Raw genomic sequence first — 24,211 nt, forward strand, 5'->3', positions numbered from 1 at the left:
TATATCTAATACACACCAGGTACTGCCCTCAGGGGTCAGGACAGAAATGAGGTGCAGCATTCTCCCTTGAGAAGCCTGGTTAAGAAGACACCTCATGGCAGAACAGCAAGGTCAGTACAATAATGGAGGCACCAAGGTTCTGTTATGAGGAGAAGTAGTTAACTCTGTCTGAGGAAATAGGACATCACTTCACCAGCGTGGGACTTTTAAATCAGGTCCTAAAAATCTGAGTAGGATTTTTAGAGCTATCAAAGAAAGGGAAAGACATTTCAGGAAGAAGGAACAGAATATGAAAAAACAAAAAAACAAAAAAACCCTCCACAAGTATAAATAGGCCTGGTGAGATCTGGGAGTTAAGAGAAATTCTGAGGAGGTCAGAAAGGGCTGGGATACAAGGCTGAACAGGTATCGGAGGCTGGGTCATAAGAAACTTTAAATGTCATTATACAGTTAAGACCAGCACTGACCAACAGAAATGTAAGATGAACCACACACATAATTTCAAATATTCTAGTATCCACATTAAAAAAATAAAAAGAAACAAGAGGGGTGCTTGGCTGGCTCAGTCGGTGAAGCATCCGACTTTGACTTAGGTCATGATCTCACGGTTCATGAGTTCAAGCCCCACGTCGGGCTCTGTGCTGATATTGCAGAGCCCGGAGCCCACTTCACATTCTGTGTGTCTCTCTCTGCCCCTCCCCTACTTGCGCGCTCTCTCTTTCCCTCAAAAATAAATAAATAAATAAGCATTTAAAAAATATTTTAAAAATAAATAAAAATAAATAAGAGAAATTAATTTTGATGTTACATTATTTAGCCCAATTTATCCAAAATATAACCACTTCAACATAATCAATATAAAAATTATTAATGAGACATTTTACATTTTTTTCCTAAGTCTTTAAAATAGGGTACGGCCTTCATATCTATAACATCCCAATTTGGACTAGCTGCATTTTAAGAGCTCAGTACCCACATGTGGCTAGTGGATGCTGTATTGGACAGCACAGGTTTCCCCCTTATCCTGCAGGCAGTGAGGGCTGAAAAGACTTGCAGGGGATGCTGTGGAAGCAGTGTGGAGGAGACAGAAGATTATGTCTGGGAGAAGCTTGTGGGCTGCTTCCATAGTCCAAGCAAAGGATGAAGAGAAGGATGGCACTTGAGACCAGGCATGGCATGGCAGTAAGAAGGCATGGATGGGTCAGAGTCAAAAAACATTTCTAGAAAGAATTCAGAAAACTACAAATGACTGTACATGAGAGATGATGGAGAAGAAATCATGGAACCACTAAATAGATTTTTTGGTGCTAAAATCTGTGCTTAGTGTAAAAAGTTACCGATTGTGTATTTAATATGAGGTTGTGTTGTTCCTTTCAAGATTGCTTCCCTCTGCTGTGGAATGCAATGTCGTTTAATAAACATGTTCTGAGGACCCACCATGTGCTAGGTAATGCCAGCAACTGGCATGAATGAGACACAATTCTTCCTTTCAAGGAGCTAAATATAGTGTGGGAGACAGACAACAAACTACAATGAAGTATTAAGTGTATTATTAGAATGTGAAAGGAGGTCTACAAAATATTCCATAGAGTATAACTTATAACTATTTCCTACAATATAGTAGTGGAACTTTAGAGTTATAGGGAGAGGGGCTTTCAGATAGTGGTAGGCTTATTACATAAATTAAAAAAAGTTTTAAAAAAAAAAAAAAAACAGTTCACCCATTTTACCCATCCCACCTCTTGCAACCACCAGTCTGTTCTCTGTACCTGTGAGGAGTTTTCTTGTTTGTTTTTTAACATTCCACATATAAGAGAGACCATTTGGTATTTGTCTATCTCTGCCCGACTTATTTCACCTAGCAAAATGCCCTGAGGTCCATCCATGTTGTTGTAAATGCCAAGATTTCATTCCTTTTTATGGCTGAATAATATTGCACTGAAAATATATTTTATACACACACACACACACACACACACACACACACACACGCTCCCATAAATATATATACATATATAATTTCTTTGTCCATTCATCTGTCGATACATACTTAGGTTGTTTTCATATCTTGGCTATTGTAAATAATGCTGCAATGAACATGGCGGTGCATATATCTTTTCAAATTTGTGTTTTTGTTTTCTTCAGATAAATACCCAAAGTGGAATTGCCAGATGATACAGTAGTTCTATTTTTAATTTTTTGAGGAACCTCCATTTGGTTTTCCATAATGGTTGCACCAATTTACATTCTTATCCACTGTATATACACAAGGATTCCTTTTTTTCCACACCCCAGCCAACACTTGTTATTTTGTCTTTTTGATAACAGCCATTCTAACAGGTATTAGGTGACATTTCATTGTAGTTTTGATTTCCATTTCCCTAGTAATTAATATGTTGAGTATCTTTTCATGTACCTGTTAGTTATCTTTATGTCTTCTTTGGAAAAATGTCTATTCAGATTTTCTGCTGATTTTTTAATAAGATTGGTTTTTTTTTTTTGTTTTTTTTTTTTTGCTATTGAAATGTAGGAGTTCTTTATATATCTTGAATATTAGCCCCTTATGAGATATAGGACTTGCAAATTATTTTCTCCCTTTCAGTAGGTTGCCTTTTCATTTTGTTGATGGTGTCTTTTGCTGTACCAAAGCTTTTTAGTTTAATGTAGTCCCACTTATTTATTTTTGCTTTTCTTGCCTTTGCTTTTGATGTCAGATTCAAAAAATTATCATCACAGGGCACCTGGGTGGCTCAGTTGGTTAAGCATCTGACTCTTAATCTCGGCTCAGGTCATGATCTTGTGATTTGTGAGATTGAAGCCTGCATCAGGCTCCATACTGACAGTGCAGAACCTGCTTGGGATTCTCTCTCCCTCTCCCTCTCCCCCCCCTCATGTTCTCCCCCCTGTCTCAAAATAAATAAAACAAATCATCAAGACATGTGTCAAGGAGCATACCATCTATGTTTTCTTCTAGGAGTTTTATGGCCTCAGGCCTTTCATTCAAGTCTTTAATCCATTTTGAGTTATTTTTATGTATGGTATAAGATAGGGGTCCAGTTTCATTCTTTTCCATGTGGTTTTCTCATTTTCCTAGCAGCATTTATTGAAGAGACAGTCCTCTATCCACTGTATATCCATGGCTCCTTTATTATAAATTAATTGACCAAATATGCACAGGTTTATTTTTGGGCTTTCTATTCTATTCCACTGATCTATGTGTCTGTTTTTATCCCAATACCATACTGTTTTGATTACTATAGCTTTGTAATATAGCTTGAAATCAGGAAGTAGAATGCCTCCAGCTTTGCTCTTCTTTCTCAAGACTGCTTTGGCTATTTGGGGCCTTTTGTGGTTCCATACAAATTTTAGGATTCTTTGTTCTATTTCTGTGAAAAATATCTCTGGAACATTGATAGGGACTGCACTGAATCTGTATACTGCTTTGGATAGTATTAGACATTTTAACAATATTAATTTTTCCAATCCATGAGCATGGAATATCTTTCTATTTATTTGTGTCTTCTTCAGTTTTTTTCATTAATGTCTTGAAGTTTTTCAATATAGAAGTCTTTCACTTCCTTGGTTAAATTTATTCCTGGGTGCTTTGTTCTTTTTGATGCAAATGTAAATAAGATTGTTTTCTTAGTTTCTCTTTCTGAAAGTTTGTTATGTATAGAAATGCAATGATTTTTGTGTAGTAATTTTGTATCCTGCAACTTTACTGAATTCTTTTATTAGTCCCAACAGTTTTTTGGGGGAGTGTTTAGAATTTTTTATGTATAATATTATGTCACACAAATAGTGACAATTTTACTTCTTCTTTTCTAATTTGGATGACTCTTATTTATTTTTCTTGCCTGACTGCTCTGACTAGGGCTTCTAATACTATGTTCTTAAATGTAAATAGACTGAATTATCCAATCAAAAGACAAAGAGTGGCTGAATGGGGAACAAAACAAGATCCATCTATATGGCTGCCTATAAGAGACACTCTTTAGATGGAAGAGTGCACTGAAAATCAAGGGAGGAAAAAAGATATTTTGATATTTCATACAAATGTCAAACAAAAGAAAACTGGGGTACCTATAGTTATATCAGATAAAATAGACTTTAAATCAGAGACTGTAATGGGACCAAAAAAGGTGTTACATAAGGTCTCAATCCAACAAGAAGATATAACATCTGTAAACATATATGTATCCAACATAGGGGCACCTAAATATATGAAGCAAATATTAACAGATCTAAAGGGAGAAACAGACATCAATACAGTAATAGTAGGGGACTTCATACCTTACTTACTCAACACATAGATTGTCCAAACAGAAAATCAATAAAGAAACACTGACCTTAAATGACGTGTTAGATCAAATGGATTTAACAGATATTTACAGAACATTCCATACAAAAGCAAAAGAATATACGTTCTTCTCAAGTGCATAGGAAACATTTTCTAAGACAGATCATTTATTAGGCCACAAACAAGTATTAATAAATTTAAGAGAACTGAAATCATATCAAGCATCTTTCCCAGCCAGAATGGAATGAAACTAGAAATTAAATGGGAAAATTCACAGATATGTGGAGATTAAACAACACACTACTGAACAACCAATGTGTTTTTTTCAAAATCAAGAGACAATTTAAAAATAACCTCAAATGAAAATGGAAATGTATCATACCAAAAGTTATGGGATGTAGCAAAAGCAGTTCCAAGAGGGAAGTTCATAGTGATAAATGCCTACCTTGAGAAACAATAAACGTTTCAAATAAACATTACATCTCAAGAAAATAGAAAAAGAAGAACAAAGGAAATAATGAAGTTTTAAGCAGAAATAAATGAAACAGAGACTAAAAAGACAACAGAAAAGATCAAGGCCACTAAAGCTGGTTCTTTGAACAGACAGACAAAATTGGCAAACCTTTAGGAGACTCAACAGAGAAACAGAGCTAGAGAGCACTCAATAAATCAGAAATGAAAGAGGAGGAGATGTTATAACAGATAATACAGAAATCCATGATCATAAGACTACAATGAACAATTATACACCAACAAATTGGACAACGTAGAAGAAATGGATAAATTCCTAGAAACATACCACCTAATAAAACTGAATCATGGTGATACAGAAAACCCAAACAGACCAATTACTAGCGAGGAAATTGAATCTGTAATCAAAAACCTCCCCAAAACAAGTCTTGGACTAGACAGCTTCATGGTGAATTTTACCTAACACTCAAAGAAGAATTAATATAAATCCTTCTCAAACACTCCTACAACACAAAAGAGAGAGGAACTCTTCCAAACACATTTTAAGAGGCCCTCATACCAAAACCAGACAAGGATGACACACACACACAAAAAGAATGTTATAGGCCAATATCCCTGATGAACAAAGACACAAAAACCCTCAATAAAATATTAGCAAACTGAATTCAACAATACAGTAAAAGGATCATATACTATGATCAAGTGGGGTTTATGCCAGGGATGCAAGAATGGTTCAACATCCACAAATCAGTCAATGTGACAACACATTAACAAAATGCAAGATAAAAATCATATGATCATCTCAATAGATGCAGAAAAGCATTTGATAAAATTCAACATCTATTTATGACCAAAACTCTCAACAAAGCAGATACAGAGGAAACGTACTCAACACAATAAAGACTGTGTAAGCCCACAGATAACATACTCAATGGTGAAAAGCTGAAAGCTTTTCCTCTAAGATTAGGAACAAGACAAGGATGTCCTCTCTTGGCACTTTCATTCAGCATTGTATTGGAAGTCCTACCCATAGCAATTAGGCAAGAAAAAGAAATAACTGACTTTTAAAACTGATGCAGCATATGATTTACTTCTGTGTTTGTATTTGGTTGCACAGTATTCAAAAAATCCTGACATTCACAGGTAATCCCTACTCTACTAACTCAGGGACCAAACAGATTCAGACAAAGTTTCAGATAACTGTCTTGCTATCTGCTACTCTTATTACTTACTGTCTGAAATTTAGAAACCAAATTGACAAGAAAAACACTGCATCCTTTTCTATTGGAACTCACTCTGGCAAATTTCTGTATCCATACTCTGGAAATGAACAGATTGGAATAGCAAGGGATAGTTATGCTGGAAATGATACAGTTCTTTAGCAATTCATTGTGTAATCTTGCGATATGCTCAAACTAACCCAAAAGCTTGAAAAATTGCAGTAGTTAGGATATTTCTATTTCAAATTTTAACACTAAAGATAATCTGAAAACCACTTGATTTCTTCAATAATTGGCCAAGGAGCATCCAGAATGTAGATTGGATATAAAGAACCCTATAAATAACAGAATATATGTCATTAAATGATGTGTGCTTCGTTTACTTATTATACAACTGGCCGTTAATCCACATAGAAACCTACACCCAACCGAGAACAGGGACCCCCACTTCCTGCCTGGCATGGAACTGAGTATGGTACATATGCTTAACAAGAGAAATTTCCTTGTTCAATTCATGATCGGGCTGGAATCTGAAAAACACTGGTACAGAACTTCCTTATCAATGACTAATTTATAGGAAGTTCAAATATATAAGCCAAAACAGCAGAAAATGCTTAATTTAAGGTTAACTTGATAGTCTAATTCAATGCCTTGGTGGTCCCAATGTGATAAAATTTCGCATGTAACATGTTTAAATATGTGTTTTTATTATGGTTATAAAACTGTTTAAAATATGTTAAAAATTAAGGGCAAATTAAGCATTTGCAGAGCTCCTCAAGTATCCCCAGGTAATTTCTGTAGACCAGAGTTTGAAGACTACTGGCTTATAGTCTTTGAGGTTAAAATGTAAAACTAAGAGCAACAATCTGATGCACCTACTACTTAAAAATCATCAGGGCGTTCCTAAACTTTAGCCAAGAACAGATACCATCCCTCATTATCCTAAAAGCAATAAAGCTGAGAAACAATACCGCAGAAACTGTTTTAAGATTCTCTAGTGAGTTCGAATTAAAGCAGCTGGGACCCAAACCTGAGATACATTATTCATTTCTCAATGTTGTTCATCCAGCGATTCTTTCAACAACATTTACTGAGTGCCTACTATGTGCTGGGCACTGTTCTACGATTTGAGATACACAGGTGAAGAAAATAGACAAAACCCCTACTTTTATGGAATTTAGGGTCTATGGGGGGGATGGACATGAAACACAAATAAGAAACATAATAAGTTATTTTTGTTATGAAGTGATAGGTACAATAAAAAGAAAATGGAAATAGAATGGAGGAGAAAGTTTGCAACTTTAAATAAGATGGTCAGGGTGGGTGAGGAGGTGAAAGGGGGTCAGTGAAGGAGGTAAGGGTTAAACCAAGAGGAGATGGGTTGGAGCAGTGGGTCTCAAAGTGTGGTCCCAGGACCATCAGCATCACCTGAACACTTGTAACTGGCTCAGAAATGCAGGAGGGGTGAGCAGCAGTCTGTCTTAACAAGCTCTTGGGGTGATTCTGATGCACACTAAGTCTAAAGACCACTGTCCGAAAAAGAACAAAGGCCCTAGAATAGAAGCAGGCTTAGGACATTCTATAGAAACAGGGGTGACATCAGGGTCTGGTTACAGGTGCCAGGAGAGCAATGGTAGAGGTGAGGAAAGAGAGGTGGAGGGCAGTCAGAGCACAGACAGCTTTTCAGGCCAATTTTTAAAATGTTTATTTATTTTTGAGAGAGAGAGAGAATGAGAGAGAGAACGGGCAGGGGAGGGGCACAGGGAGAGGGAGACAGAGAATCTGAAGCAGGCTCCGCTCTGTCAGCACAAAGCCTGACATGGGCTTGAACCCACAAACCATGAGGTCATGACCTGAGCCAAAGATGGACACTCAACCCACTGAGCCACCCGGGGGCTCCCACAGTGAGACTTTTACTCCAAGTGAAGTGGGGAGCCATGGAAGGGTTTGGGGGCAGAGGAGCCACATGGACTGGTTTATATTTTAAAAGGTTTGTGTTGACTATCGTGCTGAGTGGAAACACTACATCATTTGCCTCAGGAGAAGACTCCTTAACTTCTAAATTCCAGAGCAATGGTGCGCTGCTAAATGTTGAAAAACAGGCTCTGACAGCAGAAAGCTCCCATGTGTTGTGTTTGCTGATTTCCATGGTGTAAATACTCCCACCATGACTGGAAGTGCCAACATGACTCACTGAACATGGTGCTATGAGGAGATGTGTACAATCAACTCACAACACTGACTTTAGGTCCCAGTGTCACTGCTATCACCGAGAACATTTGAAAATGATGGGGGATGTTGTAAATCTGACTGAAAATGTTAATGTTATTTAAGATATAAATGTAGTGTGTTCTGCTGGCCTATTACTGTTGATCAAATACAAATCCTAATTCCTCAGAAGTTAACATTAAGACAATACACTAACTTCATTTATGAAACTTCATTCATAAAATAACCTCATTAACATGAAATCCCAGTGTCCTTTACTAAAAAAAGAAATCTATTTATCTTTTAGCTGGGGTTCCTCTGCTATTGCTTTTCCCCTCCTACTGTAATTAATATTTTGGACACTCAAAAGCATGCACTGATTGGGATTTGCCATCTAGAAGATGCAGGGTTGCGACTCCAAGAGCTCATATAAATCCAGGACAGACCACAAGGAGTGTGTATTACAAGAACGAAAGTTTGCATCTATCTGAGGATGAAGTGAAATTTCAATTTGCTTTGCCATTAAGAAACTTCCCTTAGCCTCAGAGAACGTTCCTATTTCTGTCAATCAGGACAGACTGTAGTTTGTGAAAAGTATTTTAAAAACACGGCGCCATCTATGAAGAAAAAGCCACTCCAGAAACTCCTGATAAACAAAAAGTGTTTGCTACTACGAGAAATAAGCTGCATACATTCTCCAGTCGGCACAATCCCTCAGCCGTGTCCCACCCACACGCAGACCCCAGCCGGCCAGATCAGCGAATGTGCACGAGCTCGCGCTCCTGGAAAACAATGAGGTCTTTCAGGCCTTCCAATCTTGTGAAGAAACAGGCTGAAACGTCATGGGAAAAATTAGGAAATATCGGAGGAAAACAGCTCACAAAATGAGGGGTGGAACCATTTGCTCACATGTTCTAATTCCCGAACAAAGAGAACAGCCGTGACAGCCCCCTGCCTGCTCTGACCCTTCCATTTCAAAAGAGAGGCATCCTAACCTCCTTTTCTTTTCTTGGGGATTACAGCAGCAAGACATAGACATCAGAAGGAGAACTTTTTAAACCTAAAGGAGCCAAGTTAATTTCAAAAGCTTTGCCCTCAAGAAAAGTATAAAAACCAACCCAAACTGCCAGCCTTGTTCAGCAATCCATAATACCAACACAATTACAGACCAACTGGATTTCAACAACTGCACAAAGAAAAACACTACTCCTTCTAATATACATATCTATTCATATGTTTTTGGCTCTTCCTAAGTGTTCTTGCTATTAAACCTCACACAACTAGCTCTACCTCAGCAATCCTTCCTCATCACCTGCCATACCCAGTTTACAACTTTCACACCTTTCACACCACATCAGTGGTCACCAATGCTCCATTCTCTATCTACCAGCCCTTGCCAAAAGCTGTTCCACTTGCAAATTGCCTGTTTCCCCTACCAAACATCTCTCTCACCTGATAAATCTGAGTCTAAGACCTAGTACGTACGGCACAATGGATTTCTAGATTAATCAAGTATATCTGTGAACTTGCCAACAAGTGGACCCTTCTACTTTAATATGCTTTTACAACCCAACTCGATTTTCCAATTGGTTAAATGAATCAATCTTTTCTAAACTCTCTGAGGATACAGCCTGAGTCAATTCTTCCCTATGTGACCTCCAACTTTCCACCATATTGCTATCTGTAAGATTTTATCAACTGTCAAGCATCACAGACATGTCAGCTGTTGTCTCCCCATAGTCAATCTGATGCTTAGCTGTTTGGGCAAATGACCCACAGGTGACTTATTATTATTAAAGCACTATGTGAAAGAGGTGCTTATTTTGCTTCTGGAAGAAAAAGGCAACATGTATTGAAATCATAAAAGTGTTTGAAAAGGCAAAACAATTTAAAAAGAGACAAAAAGGCATATCGCACAGTGAAGGTTAAGAGTCCAGGGAGGCTGGGAACCTTACAAAGGTATCTCACCGACATGTCGCCAGTGTCACTCCAAGTGCCTAAGCAGAAGGACAACCTGTGGGGAGAAACCATGACTTGACGTCGAGGTAGAATTCTGGGTCAGGTAGTGAGCTGAGTGGAATTAAGCACAAATTGATCATGCTAGCTAAAATGCAAAAGGAGACGGTGGTGAGGCACTGTCAGAGAAGTGAAAAGTGAGTTCAGTCCACAGTCAGCACCCCTGTGAACTTACAGACCACGTCCTTAAACCAGGGGTTCAAACTCTGCTGCATGTCAGAATCACCCGCAGCGCTTTTTAAAATCCCATTGCCAGGTCACATCCCATACTAACAAAATCAGAGTGTATGGGGTGCGAGCCAGGCAGCCAGTTTTTAAAGACTCCCAGGTGATTCCAATGTGTATCCAGGTTTTGGAACCACTGTCCTAGACTCTGCTGGTGAAGGTTTTGCTCAATGAGGAAAGAGCACAAGAACTTACATTAAAGATGGTAATGGTGATGAGTCAAAGTAAACTTTGATACTTTTAGGTGGGAAATCATTACTTTGGTTCAAATAAGAAGACACAGTTTTTAGAAAATCTAGATGAACTTGTGGCCTTGGGAGTTAGACTAGGAAAGAGAAACTGGGCATGATGGTAGGTACAAGCCCCGTTAACATCACTAATGACTGGAATGTAGACCAGTGTGCTATCAAGGCATTTGGCTTTACCGAAAGCAGCCTCGGTGCAAGGCCTAGGCCAGTCACCTGCTGGCTGTGGGGCTACAGGCAACTGCCCAACCAAATAACCCTAGTGTTCTATCTGAGCTGTTTTAGCCTGGCTGCTCATAAGCATAGCTAAATGCAGGCTGCAGCCCCAGACATTCCGACTGGTCTGTAGAGGGACCCCAGGATCCATATATTTTAAAAGCCCCCTAGGTGGCTGTTATGTCATAGGAATGTGGAGAACCAACAGCAGAGAGATTATGAAAAAGCAGTCTGAGGCCATACAGCTTGGGCTCAAATCCCTGCTCCACCAGTTACTAGCTATGGCTCAGTTTCCTTATTTGTAAAAACGGAGTTAATGGATAACACATTTGTTGTGAGGCTTAACTGACAATCCATTTATCCACCTCACTGGATTACTGCATTTGGTATAACACCTAGTACACAGCAAACACTCAACTCTGTACATATCACATATACACATGTACATGTGTATTTGTTACAGAGATTAAATGGCATGACGTATATAAATTGCTTAGCACTGTCCCCACACAGAAACACTGAGCAGGTAACTAGCTGGGATGGTGCAGATGACAGTGGTCACGGTTAAACTGGCACTGGCAGAGAGGAAGATTTCATCCTCTATTCATTATATGGCAGCCTTTGCTTCGGAAAACCACAACCATAAGACCTAAAAAATTATGGGGATGGGGAAGAATCCTTTTGCTCTCTTAATTGTTAGGAGGTCCCACCAACCATGGAGTGGTAGTTCTGCTTCAAAGTACTGATGGAAACGTGGGCTAATGGCAAAGAAGAGAAATGTGGAGACTTGGTCTTGCCCCACATGATGGTAAACAGCAGAACTCGACATTCAGGGGAAACTCATCACCCTCATTCCTAGGGGAACCCAGAGTCGAAATGTGTTTTGTCCCAGATCACACTGTTAGTGGCAGAACTGGAATCGGACTTCAGAGTAGAGCTCTCTAGTTTCCAGGTTCCTTCCATTGATCATCCCTGGCAGGGAGCATGTCTGAGCATGTACAGGAGATGTGGTACGAGCACTCAAAGCCAACGTGAGATGAGGAATGTGTTGCCCTGTTTTCCAACCACTTCCTGCCTTACTCTGCCCAATTCCCTTCCCTGGTCCAAACTGCACACCCTGCAGGCCATTTCCGGCTGAGATGGAGCATATGGAACACCAGAGAGCAGCTGCGGTTTGCTTTGTGGCCAAATTGTTTTCTTGGGGATGTTCAGTCCCAATTTTATAACACATGACAATTGTAAAAAGGGTTTAACTTCCTAAATTTTCATTTACTTATAACTGCTCAGGGGTGTGCATATATTAAGGGATACTTGCATGTTTGTTATCCACCAACCTAGGACAGGAAATCCTGTCTTTCAGATGCTGAGTCTCAGACCACTCCATCTGAATATTCTCGCTGACAAATGTGACCTTGTCTAGGTTTCGAAGAATTTAAACATTCCCTCAATGTCATTTCTACGTGACCTTAGCAACATGACCAAACTGCAAATTCAATACCATTTAGTAAAGGTACAACATCCACATCCTGTCACAATCCCCCCTCCAATTCCAGTCCAGTGACCCTGGGCTAGAACCTAATCCAAAAGATTACAAAGCAACATCCTGATGAGTTGTCATGGCAACCCCTAGATGTCAGATATCCCATGTCCCAGGGCTGTAAATTCTCATTTTTAGTCTACTCATATCCTACTATTTCATGTATAACAACCAACTAAAATGCAATTTGGTATGTCAGCTGCCAAGCATAATAAGAGATGTCATTTGCTGTTATAGCCAATAATAAAAGATTTCTAGTTGCTTCTGTTTTCAAAGATTGAGCAAATCACTGTGTATTCTAAGTCCATTGGGCTGCCTTAGAAGACAGGCTATTTAGCCAGGCTTCCTCTATTTTTACCTGATTAGTCAATATTTAAGAGAGTCTTGGAAATGAAAATAACTCTAGTGAAAGCTACACATTATTATTTTCTGAACAGGAGGAAACACACTTATCTTCGAACTTTCAATAGACACTGTATATTTGATCCAAAAGACAGACAGACAGACAGACAGACAGACACACACACACCCTGTGATCCAAGCCTTTCAAGGACATAAAGATACAACAAGGGTGCCTTGCAAGACTTTCAATTCCTTATAACTGGAGAAAAAAGAAATACATATCATTAAAATCCAAGTAATTCAAACATCTTGTTTTAATCAACAGTTTTGTTATGGGCTGAATTGTGTTCCCCCCAAATTCATATGTTGAAATCCTAACCCTCAGTACTTCAAAATGTGTCTATATTTGGAAATATATCCTTTAAAGAGGCATTTAAGTTTAAAAGAGGTCACTAGGGTGGGCCCTAATCCAATATGATGGGTATTTTTTTTTTTAATATTTATTCTTGAGGGAGAGAGAGAGAGAGAAAGAGAAAGAGCGCTCGCCTGCATGAGCACGGGAGGGACAGAGAAAGAGGGAGACAGAGGATCTGAAGTGAGCTCTAGGCTGGACAGCAGAGAGCCCAGTGTGGGTCTCGAACACATGAAACACGAGATCATGACCTGAGCTGGAGTCAGATCTCAACCGACTGAGCCACCCAAGCTCCCCAAATATGCTGGGTATTCTTATAAGAAGAGTTCAGCACACAGACACACACAGAGGGAAGATCATGTGATCTTCAGCCACCAGTAAGCCAAGGAGAGGGGCCCTCAGAAGAAACCTTACTGACACCTTGATCAAGGACTTCTAGCTTCCAGAACTGGTTGAAAAAATAAATTTTTGTTGTTTAAGCCACACAAGTCTGTGGTACTTTGTTATGGCAGCCCTTGCAAATGAATACTGGTTCCATCCTTTCCACATTCTACATCAGTTCACCAGGAATCACCTTCACCGTGAGCATAATCAAGTCAAATTTAACCTCTTTAGGTCTCTCTTCTTGTCTGCCTTCACCTTGTGGCCCAGGTGGGTTCCCTAAGCACACACACAGGCAGGTTTAACTCTAAGACAGTCAGGAGCTCTGTTAGTAGGTTGATGCAGACCTCTCTTAAAATTCCCATTAGCTAAAAAAGCATTAATATCACCTCTGTAAATAGCAAAACTGATTGCTAGAGTTGTTTTTATTTTCCCCCTGCTTATCATTTATCAGAAATGCCGATGAGAAAAGAGATGAACGTGCGGGCTGAGAAGGAAAGAGAAATGAAGACACAGATAATACATAAACCAGATTATCACTCCTGAAATAATCTAGAGGTAGACATATGATAAATCACACAATGTGGGGTTTTTTAATCCTAAAAATAAGCAAATGCAGGAGGCTGCATGTCAAGAGCTATAAAGCAACACTAACCAACACCTGTGTAGAGTTGCAAATGGTATTTCTGCTAAAATTCCAGGAGAACTTATCTCCTTTTGGGTTTTGAAAGTCAATTTCCACTATGCTTCTTTTTCCATCTTCACAATAGCTGCCAAAAGGTGTAAAGCCACACTTATGGCCTGTTTCTAGCAAGTCTAGAAATGGTCTTCTTGATATCTTTTATTAATTTCTAGCCTTTTTCCCCCCACTTTTTGTTATCAGCCTAAATAGGGTGTATCTTTGGAATCAAATAATATTTCTTTGCCACAATGTGGGGTATTATTAAATACATAACCTTCATCAAGCCTCAAATATTTATGGGTGCTTTTCTTCCAGCGCATTTCTTTGATCTGTGAGATGGGAGATTTCACGCTTAAACAAAAATTTGTTTCAGTTCACGGAGAAGCTGAAACAACATCAATTTCTTGTTTTAATCACAATTTGAATTTAGAAGCTGAAATAGAGAAGAAAGCTATATACTAGGAAGCTGGACCATGATGAGTTGAGAAGCCACCTTTTGTGGGGGTGGGGGGAGAGACTTATACTCATGATACTGGCCAGCGCCCAGAAGACACAAAAATTCCCTGTGGTAAAATATTTCCTGGACCACCCCCCAATCCTTTTTTCCACATGATGGTGTCACCACAGCAGATACACAGCCCTGGGTATAAGTCTTCAGCCTATTTGGATGGATCCTGCCTGCTTTCATCTGCCTGTGCACACAGGCTGCCTGCCCTACTCCAATCCCAGTAAAATCTACTTGACTATTTTTAGTGCTGGCCTGGAATTAAAATAGGTCTGGGTTTAAATTTTGTACCTTTTACTGGATGTGTGATCCTAAATAAGACATTAAGCTGAGTCTCAGGTGTCTCACCTGGAAGTTCGGGTGACAAAGAAAAGTACCTCTTGAGGTTTATGTGGGGATTAAATGTAGTAACACACATAAGGTCCTAAGTAAAATGTGTGGCATACCACAGTCTACACTCAATAAATATTAGCTGTCGTCATCGCCACCATCATCATCATCATCATCATCATCATCATCATCATCATCAGGCTAATGTGAGAAACCTCCCAGGATGATTTCATTTCTGTATGATCAGAGAGGGTGCTAGCCACAGCCCTGCAGGCCAGGTGGCAGGTACCACAGCTGAGCAGAGAGAGCGAATACTGGTCAATGGTCTGGTGTGGAATTATACCTCACTTCACACATAGCATTTACACGTTCAGAAACTGAGTATTTAAAGAACCAGATTTATTAATTTAAGAAAAGGGGCACCTGGGTGGCTCAGCTGCTTGAGCGTCTGACTCTTGATAGTGGCTCAGGTTGTGATCTTGTGGTCGTGGGCCTGAGCCCTGCGTTGGGGCACCGTGCTGAGCACCAAGCCTGCTTGGGATTCATTCTCTCACGCGCGCGTGCGCGCAAAATAAGTAAGCTTAAAAAAAAAAAAAAAGCAGATTTAGAGTTTTCCTGTTAGTCTGAAGAGCCTGCCTTCTTCAGGCTTTTGCTGGTAGAGAGGCAGAATGAGAACCCTCTCTGGCTCCTTATGACCACTTTATCAGCGATGCCAGTGCCTCTGCACCAGGCTTTTCTGGGCTGTGAGGACTGGGGAGTTGATGAGGTAGTTACATTTCCTGGAAATACAGGCAGCAATTTCCTGTGGCTTCCTCTGTTTTTGATGTAGAGATGAACACACGTAAAAAATAAACACATCAAGGATCAGAGAGCTTCAATCAGTGGTAGTGCACATGCTGAAAATACTGTCATTTCCTCATAAACAGATTCAGAAGTGCAAAGTATAGGCCCTCTCCCAAGACCACTCTCCCTGCTAAGGAGCTACACAGCAGGACTGCAAGGCGACAGGGAGAACACAGCTAACCTTCCATGGCTGTACGGTATCTATGACCTGCTGCTGGAGGTGATGAACGTTTCCATGAACTGAGACCCAAGTGAGCAAGAACCAAATTTTCCATGAAGGCCAATGTTTTGCATAAACCTTAGCCTGAAAAAGCTCTGGTCTAGTCACAGGGCTTCAGTAAAGATTTCTCTAGAATTTGGGGCCTGGTCAGAAAAAGCTCACCCTCTGAAGTGGAAAGTAGTAAAATTATTAGTGAATTTAACTGTTTACATAACTATCCCCCCCACCAAAAGAAACATTTAGAATTAAATAAAGCAATGCATACTACATTTGGGAAATAGCCAGGTTCATGGAACGTGACCACAGTGTGTCCTTAGAACCAAAATGAAGCAAAGAAAGAGACACCTTGGTCAATGACAGCAAAACCGGGTAAAGAAGTGACAGAAGGATGTGCAGTCGCCAAAAGGTTCACGCAAATCAAAGTGGACACAGAGTGGTTAGGGAGGCAGGCAGCGTAGTTCCAAATTCCACCTGTGCCATTCACTAGCTGAGTGCCCTTGGGCAAGTTAGCTAACCTCTCTAAACTTCCGCTTCCTCACGTGATTTCTGTTTGTCCATCACTGGCTCCACTTCCCATGTGAGGAGCTGCCACCCCACACCAACTGGGGCACCCATCACGGTAGCCAGTCACATGGCACAAAGACAGCTCAGTTACAGGACACAGTTAAATCTCTTTTGCTCCAGTTAGTCTGTTGCTTGGACCCAAAAAAGTCTTGGTTAATACATCCTATTTGCAAGAGTTGCAACGAGAATTAAATTTTAAGTATCAAAAAGCAAACACAAGAAATGCTGGTTGCCTGCCTAGAAAGGGGAGTCAGCCTAAGTGCTGGAGTCTGACCATACGAGTTCAAATTCCAGCTCCCTTCACAAGGTCCCTCCTGATGAACTGCTTAACATCTTTGTTCTCAGGTTTGTAGTCTGTAAAATGGGCTAATAATAGTACTATATCATGGGGTTGTGAGGATCAAGTTTATGTAGAAAGCATTTAGAGCAGGTCCTGACACATGTAAACATTCAGTAAATGATAGTTATTATTATTACAAAGGTGGAGCTCTTCTGACAGCGGGTAAGGACTGTGTGAAAGTCACTGATCTAGAGAGGAATACCCTTCATTAGGAAAAGAATCATTCTTCTAGATAATCCAGCTTGATAGAAAAATACCTTATGGAAAATTAGAAAGAATTCAATTACTCATATTAGAACTTAGCAAGCTATAATATTTGGCCCCCTGAGTGGACCTACTGACCAAGAGGATGTGGCCTGTGCAAATGAACCCATGTCAGTTGCCTGATTTCCTTCTTTCTCGTTGTCACAGATTACAAGAACATCTCAGTTATGAATTAACCTGCCATAAATTTAATGATAAGTCAATTCTTACAAGTCACATCTCTAAATCAACTAATAAAACTGATCTTGGTCCCATGCTATCTCCCATGGCCATGTCCTTGTGAAGTCCACCCTGAACAACCAACCAGCCTCACTCTTGTTTAAATCTGTATTAACTTCAGGTGGCTCAGTCGGTTGAGCTTCTGACTTCAGCTCCAGTCATGACCACACTGTTCATGGGTTCAAGCTCTACATCGGGCTTTGTGCTGACAGCATGGAGCCTGCTTTGTATTCTCTGTCTCCCTCTCTCTCTGCCCCTCCTCTGCTCATGCTCCCTCTCTCTCTCTCTCAAAAATAAACAAACATTAAAAAAAAGTAAACCTGTATTAACTTCAACTCAAGCCTATTTTACATACTAATTAAATCCAGCTTCTCCTTCACCCATGCTTCCAATGTGATATAATCACTACCTCACTTACTCCCCCACTCATTCATATAATAAACTATTATTGAGCACCAACTATACCTCAGATGCTAGACTGGAAACTGGATACATAAACACAAACAGTCTAGGGTACCCTGAGTGGCTCAGCTGGTTAAGCGTCTGATTCTTGGTTTTGGCTCAGATCATGATCTCATGGTTTGTGAGTTTGAGCTCCACGTGAGGCTCTGTGCTGATGGTGCAGAACCTGCTTGGGATTCTCCCTCTCCCTCCCTCTTTGCCCCTCCCCCACTTATGCTATCTCCATCTCTCTCAAAATAAATAAAATAAAGTAAAAAAAATAAAATAAAATAAAAAATGTTTAGAGTCTAGTGAGGAAGGTAAGTCAACTAAGTATCAGGACAGAGATGTACCTAAGGCATGAGGAGAGCTCAGGCCTGCAGGGTGAAACCCAAAAAAGAATTAATGCATCCATCACAAAGCATCTGAGAAACCAAAGGTTTGTCTAGAGTACAGAGGGAGTAAAGGGAGGAAGGAAGGAAACTGGAAAGATACGCAGGTCCTAGACCGTCTGGGATATTAGGTGCTTTGCAAAGGAATATGTTCTGCTAAGAAGAGAAGTCTTGGAAAGACTTCAAGCAAAGTCATGACAAGATTCAATTTTGCCTTTAGAAAGATCATTCTGGTTGGCCAGATGAACAAGGAGACCATATGTGGAAACTGGGAGGCCAGTAAAGAGGTTATTGTGTTTATCTGGAAGAGAAATGGCAAAGCCTGAATACAGAAGGAACAAAGAAGGGAGCAAGAAAGGAAGATTCTGGGATTTCACAAAATGGAAGAAACTGTAGTCCATGAAGCTATTCTATTTTAGCTCCACTGGACAGAATGGTGGATTTACCACTGATCAGCTACTTCTTGAAGGAATGAAGACTACAGATTAAGCCTGCAGACTACATACGTTTGCACTATGTCAGCGGCATTTGTGAAACTGCAAAACCATTCTCCATGACCCAGTGGTGCCAACGCCCTTATTCTAGGAGTCTAGGAGAACTTGAAAACACAGAAAAAGGGTGCTTTAGTTAAATATTCATTCCTGCTCCCCAAGCATTTAAAAGTTATTACGAGCAACCATGATTTAACAGGCTCAGAGACATCCCGGCTTCTCTGTCATCCTTGTGGACTAATTGAAATTCCCCCATTGTCAGACCAAATGTAATTTTATTTCCTTAGTACCTACTTCCTGCCACTTCACCTTCCAAAATGTTTTCCCTTTGAATTTACCTAGATAAATGCCATGAGCCCTGCCTTAACATTAATACTCTCAGTGAGCATTCATTTTACATCACAAGAAGAATATCTGACTATATCTGTTTATTTTGTGATGGTACAGGCCTTGAGAGAGGTGGGGAAATTCTCAAAACAAACCGACTGTTTCTCTTATATTAAATACAAAATGCAATGGAATCCCCTTCTGTATCACTGGTTACATAGTAGTCAGCTTTTCTGAATGAACCTCTTGGGAAATACGGAGATCTCTACATAAATAAGTTATGATTTCCATTGTACATACCACATACAACCTTTGACAAGAAAGAAGAGTCACAAAGGGCGTTTATTAAATCCAGGTCAGAACTCCACCAGGGCAGACTCATGGCCTGGTGAATATCAAAGATAATGGTGGAAAAGGGACAAAGGAGAACATCAAACATTCCATGCAGGGTCTTGTAGGGACAGTCAAATGAATTTGAATTTTAAAGGGACACTGGTCATTCTAGAAATCAACATGTGCTGAATCCCACTATTCCAGACATAAATAGCAGAAAACATTTAGGAAGCAAGATCAATCCCTTTCTTAGAAATCAGAACTTACCTGGTTCCATTATTAGCTTAAGCTAAATTTATAAAATAATGGACTTGTCTCTTAGCCAAATATTTTCATGCATAATTTTGAAGCTATATTCTGTATGAATCTAAGGGAAATTTACAACAGTCTGAAATCCCCATTGAAAAAATATACGTATTTGTCTCTCTGTATCTATCTGCCTATCTATCTACGTATCTATGCCATCTATGTCTCTGATGAAAAAGTATATCTAGTGAACTCCCTGAAACTCTCAGAGAAAAATTATAGAAAGACACACACTGGCTAGACATATTTCAATAATGTTTACCATAGAAACAAATTGGTAGGTTTCTTTTTTGGAGTTGTGCCTTTGGATAAAATATTAAATTTTGTAGAGTAACTTGCATATACCTACAACAGCACAACTGCTGATGTCCACCTAATATTATATTTAAAAAAATTAAACTAGTTCTACTTTTAGACTAATGTCTATAAAGAAAAAATTCATTCTTAATAAGTTGATTTTTCAAAGTCTTTCTCTGCCTCTCCACTGTTTCATACTGGGAAAAAGCTATAGTGAGGGTGGTAAAGGCATAAAGACAGGAATCTAAGGAAACCAGGTTGGTCTTCCTTATGAGAGGCTCATGATAGCTTTCACACCATTGGTGCTAATGTTCTCTAGGCCAACTAACTAGACAACAACTCTGGTAAATTGCTTTTAATTAAACGGATCCTTGTATCTCATTTTTTTACGATAAGATGGCTCTTTCCCATCATGTGAGAAATGATATGTTTCCTCCCTGAGGAAGTAAGAGTTGTAATACTGCCATATGTAGAGCTCGCCAGGTGTCTCCTTTTTATTTATACTTAATAATGTACTTGCTGGGAGCCTTAGAACCCTATAAAGCACACACTGCACTTCCTATTTTACAAATTAAGAAAATATATACATTGTAATATAAAGATCAGAATTGCAAAGTGTAACCACCACTTACTCAAATACTATCTTTAAAGCATAAGAAACAGCAGGTTAGTTGCTGCACTAAATAGTTTTGACTGAAAGCCATGGGGTGTTTGCTGATCAATGCTGTAATGATACTTGGATTATAATCAATAGATAACCCAATATGTATGGGACGTGGCAGGAACAAAGCTAACAATTGCTTAATCTGGGATCTAAGATGTCCGTGAGTTACAAACCCAGTAATCTTTAAAATAACGGTTGGTGGATTCAGTTTTCTGTTAGCAGGGACTATCCTGGCATTAAATCAAGAAGCTCAATCCCTTTAAAACAATGAATTCAGCAACAATCCTGACTTCTAGACATAAGAAGTAAATCACATTAACATCTGAGAAGAGGCTATGAACTTTTTGTTTTGAAGGTCAACTAGGAAGGAAACAAGAGAAAGATCAACTGAAAATGTCATGAGTGAACCTGAGCCAGGTGTTGGCACTAGAATTACAGCAAGGTCCCGATGAGACATTAAAGGGACATAACGACTCTATATAATGATTTATAGTTCTCTTCTTGATTTAAAAACTACATATATGTATGGGTGTACATATTTCAAAATCTGCAGATAAGCATATGTTTCTATCACTTTATATTACTAAGACATAAATCTTACCTATATGACTAAGAGATGGACCTTATCTTTATATGACTGAGAGATGATGGTTATCTGTGGTAGGATCAAATGACATGTTTGTTCCTACACACACACACACACACACAAACACATATACACACATATACATATATCTGACAGTTAAAAATTAAAAAAAACAAACAAACCATCATTATTCAAGAAGTGGGATGACTAGAAAAACAAATACGTGAATCAGTCCCAGAGCAAACTTTTACTACTATTTCAGATTTGCTAAGTAAAATAAAGACATAAAAATTAATCTTACAAGTCACAGTATTCCTAACCTTAAAAAGTTCTACTTGGGGGGCGCCTGGATGACTCAGTCGGTTGAGCGTCCAACTTTGGCTCAGGTCATGATCTCACGGTCTGTGAGTTCAAGCCCCACGTCGGGCTCTGTGCTGACAGCTCAGAGCCTGGAGCCTGCTTCGGATTCTGTGTCTCCCTCTCTCTCTGCCCCTCCCCCGCTCATGCTCTGTCTCTGTCTCTGTCTCTCTCTCTCTCTGTCAAAAATAAATAAACATTAAAAAAAAAAGTTCTATTTGTACTAGTTATACCCTAGGCCAAAAAGAAGTTTATTCAAAATATTTTGTAGTAAATGAAAAATATTATGCTTTTTAATACTATGATTTTTATCAAATATTAAAAAGTTTAAAACACACTAATCCTTTCAAGTTTATTTTGCCTTCATAAAAAATGTAGATTATAAAATAATTCTCTGATCAATGAGTGTTTTATCCTTCAAGGAGGCAAACTAACTGAATCCAAAAATTTTAATTTAGATATGAATTGTAAATATAATTTATGTAACAATGAATTTTTCAAACATTCGGAAAATATTTTGTTCTGGTCTAGGATTAAATCCATAATATTTACTTAGAATTTTTTAAATACTCTGCCTCTGTCTGCCTTACAAGTTCTTATATTAAAAAAAAAGAACACACACACACTAAAGAAAAAGAACACAAGAAAAAGTAATCGTTCCCCACTGCCCACTATAATAGAACCTTACAAAAATCACAAATTAAGTAAGTGGATATGTAGACGAAAGTCTTACATATTCACCACAAAATAAGAAAGCAAATTGACTTTCAAAACCATGGTCTATACAAAATCAACTCTTAATCGTCAGCATGCAGATTACCTGCTATGTGGATTAGTTGGAGTGAGCACTACCACATCAGCTTTACCCTGCCAGGAACTAAGTCCCTATCTTTGGCATCACAAACATTTGCAGGCTAAAGAAGACAACCAAATGTTAGTATTGCCTCCAGCCAAACATAATTAAGAAGCTAAATCTGCTAACTCCCACTACAATCATATAATGTTATTTCCAAAGGCAAATAGACATTACATTTGATATATATATATATCAAATATATATAATATATAAAATAATAATAAATTATATTAAATATATTACATATATTTATAAATATAAATAAATTATATTAAATATATTATATATTTATATATTTATATATATTTATAATATATATTATAAATAAAAGTGGTAATAATGGATCACTTAATACTGGATTAAAAGTGCTAAGATGACACTTCTCAATGGCAGCTGCTGGTCTGTGCGGTGGTTTTACTGACCACAGTTAAAACCAACTAAGTCCTGCTGTTCGATCACTTAAAAGGCACCCTGACTGGGACCCACCTCTCCAAATGGCTCCCTATCCCACCTATCCCACAGCTGGTTGCGGGGACAGGTTAGGACAGAGACTCATACACATTCAAGTTCACCTAGTGATCAATTGCAGTCAGACTGTGTGGCTATGGATCTTCTCTCCTCTTGTGATCTCCTTTCTTCATCTGCAAAATGGGAATTGCTGTGAGGTTTAAAAGATATACAGAAATAAAGCATTTAGCACAATGCTAAAAGCATACTGGTTACCAGCCCCACCTTCACCCTCAGTTCCTGTCTGCTGTCAAAAGCCAGGTGGGACCCAGCTAAAGCTAAAGCTAGGGTGAAAGGAAAAGGGGGTATGATGTGGGCAGGAAGAAGAGAACTTGTCGCTCACAGGGTGGGCAGTTCTCCTGCTGTCTACCTGCCCCTCACGGCTGGAAATGTTCGTGTGCCACAGAGATTGCCAAACTCACTGTTTATTTTTTTAACCACCCATTACTAGCTACAGGTTGATGAGATAAAATATAAGATAAATGAAAAAAAAATTAAAAACAACTAGAGATACAAGGGAGGGGAAGATTATTTAACCAAAGTTATACACAGGGGTTTTTTTGTTTTGTGTTTTGTTTTTGGTGGGTTTTTTGTTTGTTTTTGTTTTTTTGCTTTTGGATATGATTCTGTTGTATCTAACTACAAACTATTTTTAAACTTTACTTGGTAGTTTTATGAGTAGACTTTGTTTTTTTAGAGAATTTTTACCTTCATAGAAAGATTGAGCAGAAAGGTACCCCTCTTGTAAGTTTCTCCTGTTATTAACATTGCATTTGTATGGTACTTTTGTTATAATTAATGAATCAATATTGACAAATTATTACTAACTAAAATGCACACTTTACATTAGGGTTAACTCTTTGTATTACACAGTTCCACAGGCTGACAAATGCATACTGCCATCTATCCACCATTATATTATTATATTATTATATTATTAATTATTATAATATTATACAGAATGGTGTCACTGCCCTAAAAATCCACTGTGTTCCACCTATCACCGTGCCCAAGACAACTGCTGTCCTTTTTATTTTCTTTATAGTTTTGCCTTTCCTGTAGTTGGAATCATACAGTATATATAGCCTTTTGGGGCTAGCTTCTTTCATTAACA

The 24,211-nt window shown here is 38.8% G+C and overlaps 1 protein-coding gene across 2 annotated transcripts in view; it reads right to left on the reverse strand.

Moving 5' to 3' along the window:
* The window catches only part of BACH2 (BTB domain and CNC homolog 2), a 357,318-nt gene that overhangs the window by 277,816 nt on the left and 55,291 nt on the right, over nucleotides 1-24,211 (reverse strand). The gene's annotated exons all lie outside the window — the stretch shown is intronic.

Source organism: Leopardus geoffroyi, chromosome B2 (genome assembly GCF_018350155.1).
Source record: "Leopardus geoffroyi isolate Oge1 chromosome B2, O.geoffroyi_Oge1_pat1.0, whole genome shotgun sequence".
NCBI lineage: Eukaryota > Metazoa > Chordata > Mammalia > Carnivora > Felidae > Leopardus > Leopardus geoffroyi.